This window comes from Diplotaxodon limnothrissa, linkage group LG12, assembly GCF_057381915.1.
Source record: "Diplotaxodon limnothrissa isolate DT_005_m linkage group LG12, D_limnothrissa_male_GT1.1, whole genome shotgun sequence".
Lineage (NCBI taxonomy): Eukaryota > Metazoa > Chordata > Actinopteri > Cichliformes > Cichlidae > Diplotaxodon > Diplotaxodon limnothrissa.
Genome location: NC_140607.1, coordinates 33,006,738 through 33,015,421, shown reverse-complemented (window position 1 = coordinate 33,015,421; position 8,684 = coordinate 33,006,738).

Sequence of the window (8,684 nt, the reverse complement as noted above, 5' to 3'; positions counted from 1 at the left end):
TGACTGCAGCTAGTTTGTTCCTGTGAACATTTGCAGTATTGCAGTATTAAAAAGAGAAAAAAGCAGACTCACAGCGAGGGCCAACACGGGAAATAGGGTACTAATGGGCATGTGCAGTGAGTCAAACAACATGGAAAGAGACTCAGAAGCTAGGAAACATTTTCACCTACATGCTAAGAGAGCAATTTTCTCTGAAGTGAGCACACATTATCTTTGAGTCGGGGATGCAGTTCCTGGAATATTTCCATGATAAGCACACACATTGTGTGAAATTCTAACATTATTATGCTAACACACTCATACTGACAGCTGTTCATATAGCTACAGGTTAATCCGCTGTTATACCCCGGATCATAAGCCACATCATAAAATGGAGACTGACACAAGAGTCTTTAGAAAAGTGGGTTTTACTTAAATTACTAAATCATCTCCCTCCTGTAGGTCTACTATCTGCAAGAAGCACCATATGGGTTGCGCACCTTGAAATCGCTTCTTGTTTTTCTTTTCTTGCCAGTCAAGGGAGCCTGGAGACCAACGTCCAATGTCTGTGACTGTTCAGAGCACCTAGACTTCTTTGGACTCAATTATCCTTCTTCGGGACTTCAACACTTTGTCACTGCCTAATCTAAATCTGAGTGGTGTTCTGTCATTCTGTGGAGGAAGGTGATGGCTTGCCCGTCTCAGAGGTAGAAGTCAGTGACATAGTTAAACAGTTAGTCCTGTTCTGAAGACACTAGTTTAATATTGTCACTTTCACCATCTCTTTCTTATGTTTCAGCCAAAAGTAACCATATTACTTTATCATGTGACCAGTTTCTAAAAGGCAGAGTGAATTGCTAAATTATCACCACTAGCATATGCTAGCAATATGGGTACGCTGCACACAGATAACTTCTAATTACTACTAAATAACAAATTAAATATTTATTATTTCCCTCATAAAGGCCCGAGCCTAGACTTTGGCTGTTACTGTAAATAACAGCACAAATAAATAGCAAGGCACAAACGCAACAAACTTGGTCCAGCGGTCCAGTCAAGTGAATCAACAGTAAAACACTTAAGTGCCTAGTCATCACCCATCTGTCACATAAAGTGGCTATAACAGCAATGTATAACTTTAATTTAGTACAATTTAAATGGAGCTGTTTGTGGAAATTATTTTATCATTTTTGTTCCATTTTTTCATATTACTGTTTACAAAACTGAGCATTTTAAAACAACCAGAGTTATTGCAATTCACCCTGAGGGCAACATGAATGTGTACGCCAAATGAGAGATAACAAAGGATATGGCTGCTGAGTCTGTGCACAGTATACATACCACTGCACTGTAATTGAGCTTCAGGTGGATATTGTCTGTAGAAAAGCCCAGCAATGAATATACTTTAAATGCAAACTTTGTGTGTTTCATGTCAGCAGCACTTTTATGCAAATCTTTTATTCCTTTATTGAATCTGTTGTTACATTTAGTTTTGTCAGCTGGTACAGGTCACTGAAGCTAAAAAAGAAACAAGAAGCGACTTCAAGGATCAAGGTGTAGTTACAGCTTGCGGCCAAATTGCAGGTATGACCCTGACTGACCTTCCTCACCTATACAAGATTAAGACTCGCCCTGTCTTGGCTGATCCTAGTGGCATCTATCTGTACACAGAAACTCTACACCAACATGTAGGACAAACAGTCAAAAACTGAATAAGAAGGATATCGTTGATCCTTGATCCCCAAATCAAGATATTTCACACAAAACAATCAGCAACAAGAAGATGGTCACCTCACTTGTATCCTTGTATAGGTAAAAATAAATCTTTAGTTGAGAAAGCAACAACCATAATATAATAACATTATAATAATAATGTACTAGAAGTTGTTTCCTGATGTGTGCTGTTACTCTTTAGTATATACAAAAAATATACAGCAAGCATTAAAAGGCTGCAAATCCAAAGATTTCTTTGTTTTCTTTAACCACATTTACAGATTTTATTTCAACCCCCTAAATGTTTGTGAATTTGTTATTATGAGGAGGCTTTATTTTTCATAAGTGACAAGATGAAGCTTTACTGCTCAACAGCAGTTTTTCTCCTCTCTTATAAGAACTTTGACTTGAAGAATCAACACCAGCTGACTTGACGTCATTGTGCTGTAATTTCGCCAGAAAGTAATGCTTTTCATTCTTTGTCATTAACGGCTCCACAAATACTGTCTGTGTGTCATGGAAGTGTTTTCTCCTCTTTTGAAGAGAGGCAGGCCTTGACCCATTCCTCCCACACTATTAACCACTTTTCAAAGTAACTTTTTAATTCTGTGCTTGAAGTTTTCACTGGCAGACTGACTATTCTTGCTTTATGGTGTTGATGAATACAGACAGTGCAACTGCTCTATTCAGTTGTTGTTTCATACGATACAATGTCCTACAAGATAGCTTGAAGTACTCTATCTATCTAGCTTTTCTTCTTTATTTTTTATTTTTTTGCTGTTCCTTCAGGCTACAAATTATTCTCACTCACCTAAAGGAAAGATTAGGCATCTAATAACCAGGTGCAGCTTGTACATGGCTACAGAGGGTCATAAGAGCAAACACCAGGCAGGAAACCATCTACCCACAGGACATCATTAGCACCACACTGAGACCAGATCTGCTTATCTCGTCCAGATCCATCAAGACGATCACAATGCTGGCACTCCCAATACGGTGGGAAGAGCACATTAAGGAAGATGCTAGTTCCAGACACTGGTGGACTAATGGTTGTAGAAAGCCTTTACAATAAGGTGTCTGCCATTAGGTTCACAGGGAGCTGAGATAAGCTGCCTGGCTCAGGTTTTATCTATTAAGTCAGCTTGCATGCTCTTTGTAACAAATTATGATTGCTTCTAACCTTTGAACCCAATCAGTCACTTATAGTGTTGTGTTATTTTCCTTGAACAAAGAGTAAAACGAAAAGAAATTAAATATGTCAGGGTTTTGGTTCAAATAGAGGGCATCATAGGTAAGGTAATCCATGGTATATGCTGTTCAGAAAGAGTAATGCAAACAGTGGTCTCTAGTGTTGAATCCACAGTTGTGACACCCATCCATCAATCCCAACCTCCTCCTTTTATAAACGGCGAGGCTTTAAAACAAATTCCCCGAACAGCCGTCTTTGCTTATCACGTTAATGTTATAAATACTAAGGCCACTAGAGGGCGTGTTCACAATGAAATGTAATAAACTGCTGGCACAATAATTGATTTATGGACTTGTTTTTTAATGGAGGACAGTTTGTATTCTAGATGTAAATAGCATCTCTGATATTTTATGCCATAAACACAAAGTAGATACTTCCGCTGCATATAAATAGCATAATTTCATGCCAACCATCATTACACGGCAGCATCATTAAACACTGCCTCAGTCAAACAGACCTCCCGAGACAACCTCAAGCCAAGGTTTGTAATGCCACACTGGTCATACTCTCAAGCCTGCAGCTGTCTCGGGTCTGGTGGTGAAAATTGGTGTCCTTGCATTGGAGTTTTATAACTGGACAGTGTTTGTTTTGTCCTACAAAAAATATATATGCATATATAGAGATTTTGTCTGAGAATTTTAGAGTGACATACTGACCTTCTACTAAACCGTGGTTCTCTTTATTGATGTTAGAGTGAATCATGTTTGACTCTCAGACACACATTTCTATTTTCACACAACATGTTATAATTCTGGTTTATTTCAGCACTCTAGGTGTCCTTGATGGAGATCCCTAGTGCAGACTAAGCCAGACATTTATAATGGTTCCTGCATCTCTACAACAATAGTGGAGAATGACAATGACATTATCAACAGAGCCACAGTGGCCACGTTAAGGGGAAAACAGCAGGCTGAAATAAAGTGGAATTCTCTGTAACCCATTAATTGAAAATGTTTTTAGAATGAGAACGATAATGACTCTGAGAGTGTAATGCTATCTTGGGAAACGCCGTCTGGAGTTGCTAGGATGCAAACATTTGTAAATGCAGTAAGGAGCATGGCAGAGCTGTTAATGTTACCCTGTTTCCTGTGGGGTAATAAACACACCATGGATGGACCATGCATATGGTTGTCAAATAATGCTGGGTTTGAAAATAATGCTACAAGTAGGTAATAAGCTAAATATCTAAGGTGTGTGGAATCTAGCTGTTGTTAGTGAAAATAACAGTGTTTGTGATTTTTCATCAGACTTAAAATTTATGGTCCCAAGGCTAACAAAAAATGCCATAATTTAGCCTTTTAAATGCTTATTTTTAAAATGTCATGAGCACAATGAAATCCAGGGCTTGGCATTCATGCTGTGCCCAGCTGGGTTGCAGAATTATTTTATGTGAGGGATTCAGTGAACATTTCTTCTACTCATGACACATGACGTAGCTTGTAGAAATATTATATTTTTGGGGAAGATTGCATCGCTGAGCTCCTAAATTCGCTGCTATGTTGTGTAAAACTGTAACCTCCTCAAACAAAAAACTCAAAATTGCTTGTATTGCTGTGTCACAATCCTCAAAAAATCTTAGATTAAGCACTGCAGCTTGATGTGCTTCCACTGTGAGAGATTATGCAACTGCATTTCACTCTCCGATGACTTAGACATATTCTTTTGCCATTATTCAAACTGTGGCAGATGGGAAGTGAAGTCATCAGCATGCGACGCCTCTAATGCCAGAGCCTGGTTGATGTATTCTGAGGCGGGATGTTGCTATAATCAGACCTAATGGAAACAGATGTTGTGTTCCATGGGACATGGCATCTCTAGCACAGCGTGCTGCCTGCCAGGCAGTTGGTTCATGAGAGACATCGTGCTGCTTTTCATCTTCACACTTCCTACACACCAGAAATAATCTTTTGGGACCAGTTGTAAATAACAACCTCACTCACTAACCGAGGCAAAGTGCAAGAGAGAAAGGATCCCAAATGCACGCACAAAGCTGTGTTCATGTGGTAATTTTCATGCATTTTTTTTAATGTGTTTATCTACTCTGCATGTGGAAGAACACAGAAAGAAGCAAATTGCTTTTTTCAATAGCCCTGACATAGCTGCACACAAAATTATCGAAAGGCCAACAGAGAGGCTAAACAATTTCCTGTCAAGTGCAAAAACAGTGGGTGCAAAAGTGGGGGGTGCGAGACAAAGAATATTATTATGCATAGACAGTATGTTGTTGAGGATTTTCTAATCAGAAGTCATTTTGCACTCAGTCGTAATAAAGCTTATGGAAACCAAGGTATCATGTCATCATTTGGCAAATTTCTCTTTTAGCTTATATATCTCTGAAAGCATGGTGCATCTTTGTTACCGATTTACTAGCTCATGCTTACAGCAAATATGTAGCACCAAAAGGCTCCTATAGCTGCAACAAGAAGTCAGAATGGAGGAGTGTGTTACAACTGACCGTCGACAGGGCAATCAAACTGATGACATCCCAGCTCTGTCACGAACCATAAAGAAGGCAGAAATGGCAAGACAGAATCCATTATCCCTTCCTCTCCACTCCAAATGAGGCCTCTGCAAGCACTCAGAGCTCTCCTTAGTGCCTTGTGAAGACATCTCAGTCAATGGGCTTTAATCACATCCATTTTCCTTCCTTTTTTCCCCTCCATTAATAAAAAGGAGAAAATGCCTCAAGCTCAATCAAAGCTAATAACAGTGAAAGGAGCACCATGTCAATGTGGGTGGACAGACAGCATTTAGGGAGGTAAAGGGTCATAAGTTTATCATGATGCAATAACCTACAATGTTCTCATTAGAACCAAAGCCACATAGCATTTGTTTGTTGTTGTCATTGGATGAAGGAAAGTTAACTTTTGTTTTAGTTCAATTTTGACTTACTGAGTAAATATTTAACTACTAGATTTTTGGCTTGATTGCTAGTTGTTCACTAGTCTCTTAAGTAGTTTGCTTATCTCGCTTTAGTTGCTGGATACATTCAGACAGGATGATATGTTATAGGCCAGTTGCACTGTACACTTTAGACTGTTTAGACAGTCTAAACACAGTCTAAAGTGTAGACTGTGTTTAGACTGCTAACATCTGGAGAAGATCTTGAACAGCTCAACTAAACAAGCAAATATGTACTGATGACTTATTAAAATGAAAAACATGTTACACAGGTCCGCAGAGCTTATCACACATTTCTTTGTTACTGCAAGTGAACATTTCTTAGATTAGATTAGCTTAGTTCATCTTAGATTAGATTAGATTAGATTAGATTAGATTAGATTAGATGAAATTTTATTAATCCCTCAGGTGGGTTCCGGAAAATTCTTATCATATACATTACATATACTTCATTTATCCTGAAAATTAAAAATGACTGTTACAGCAGTAAAAACAGGAAAAAAGAAGCTCACATAAATGGGAAAAAAGGTGAGGACCTCAATAAATCTAAATCTAAATATGATACAGCACTGACCAAGACTGAGATGAGACAAGAAGGGTTTTTAATATTGTTCTTCTGGCAGCTGAGCTGAATAGGTTAAATTAAGGTTTGCTTAATATTGGTTTTGCTAATTATTTATTTTATTTATATTTTCTGCAGTCAAATGTTCTGAGCATCGTCTTCATTTTTATTAAAACCTCTCAGTATCAGCATGTGGGATCCACTTATTTTGGGCATCTGAAGGACTCGAGTATTACCACTATTTGCCATGGCAACGAAAGCAAAAGAGACAGAAAGAAAGCAAGTGACAAGATTCCCGATTAAAATAACTCTCTGCCCATGTCACAGTCCCCGTGTTTGACCATGTTTTGAGTTTGGTATCTTTATTTCATTTATCAAAGTCTGAATTTCTGTTTTGTTTTTTTCCTGTAAATAGTCCTGACCTTCCCCTCACTCTTCATCTTAGCATCTATGTAACTTACCCGCTTATGCTCCTTATGACAATTTGTGTATTTCTCTTTGACTGTTGTTTTTGGACTATTGTTTACTGTCTGATTAAAGGTTTATTTTTGGTTATGTAGCCCACTTCGCCTGCATTTTCAATTCTAAGAACTATGACAACCCAAGGCTTAAAATATCAGCCCCACAGCATTGTGCTCATTTTTAAAATGGCACACCGCTGAGACAAAGCTGCATGATGGTCTTAATCAAACGCATTCATTTTTAATCTGTGCTCCTCAGTTACTGGGGCTGCATTTGATTAGTGCTCACTTATGAATTCCAATTGAACATGTGTTTGCCCCAATATCCCTGGCTTGTTGCATCGCACACAATTAGTTAGTATCTTCAGTGTTGTTTTGACTGGCTAACACACTGCAAATACACAAAACAGTACAAGCAAGTCATTAATCTGACAGTGCAGAGACGGCAATTAGGAAAAATGCCACAAAGTGAGAAAATCCAAGCAAATACAGAAACACCTCAGACTGAAGTGACACGTGAAGTCAACTATCTGAAAAGGTGTTGATTTAAATATTTGAATCCTATTATTCCAAACAGTTTCTACTAACCACACTGTTTTTCTGTGTGATTCTGTTTTATGTGTTTTGTAGGGGTTTTTCAACTACACTGAAGCATTTTTTAAAGCCTCTGTGTTGGCAGAGGTGTGGATGTTTTCTTTGTTTGCCTGTGCCATGTCTGCCTGTGTTTTCAGCTTCAGCCTTCTTCTCAGGGCCGCTGCACCACTCACTTCTTATTTCGCGATTGGATCAGTTTGTTTGAACTCTCAAGCTCATCTTGAATTTGGTGAGAACAACACCTCAATTTTTTCTATTGCCAAGCAAACATGTGTTTCTGTGCAGCTGTGTGCCATTGTATTACTTGTTTTATGTTTTACCCCATTTTACCTGGAAGCCTAATTACAAAAGACACTTGACCAAGGTAGCGGAAACGCACAACATGACATAGAAAACTCCACAATAACAACAACAAAAATCAGCTATTTTTAAACCAGAGGCCTTGAAGAAAAACAGCCACACACTGTTAGAAATATTGGAGGGGGGGAAGGGATAGCTCAGCAGGTAGAGTGGTGGCACCATGATCGGAAGGTCGGGGGTTCAATTCCCTGAAAAGCTACCCCGAGGTACTCCTGAGCAAGGTACCGTTCCTACACACTGCTCCCTGGGTGCCCAATACCTGCCCACTGCTTCACTGAGTGAATGGGTTAAATGCAGAGAGGAATTTCCCCACGGGGATCAATAAAGTACACTTTCTTCTTTCTATATTTTGATATTAAAGTGCTGTTCCTTTTAAGAGCAATGTAAATAGCCGGATACCATGCCTTGTTATATTGTACTCTTTTCAGTTAAGTCAAAATCCTGCTGTACTAGGTGTCCCTGCATTGGCTACACTATCTAGCCAAAAACTTCTCTCCAGAGCCACAATACATTTTTTGACAACATCTTGCATTCACAATGAGAAAGTTGGACTTTTCTCCAGCGTGTCCCAAAGATTCTCAATGGGGTTAATGTCTGGACTCTGTTGTGGCCAAACCATGTGTGAAAATGATGACTCGTTCTCCCTGAACCACTCTTTCACAATTTGAGCCAGATGAATCTTGGCTCTGTCATTTTGGAATATGTCTGTGCCATCACGGTAGAAAAAAGATCTACTGATGGAAAAACCTGGTCATTCAGCACATTCGGGCAGTCAGCTGACCTGATTTTTTTTTTGCACACATGATGTTGCCAAAACTAAACCTGACCAGCTGAAGCAACCCCAGATTGTAACACTGGCTCCATA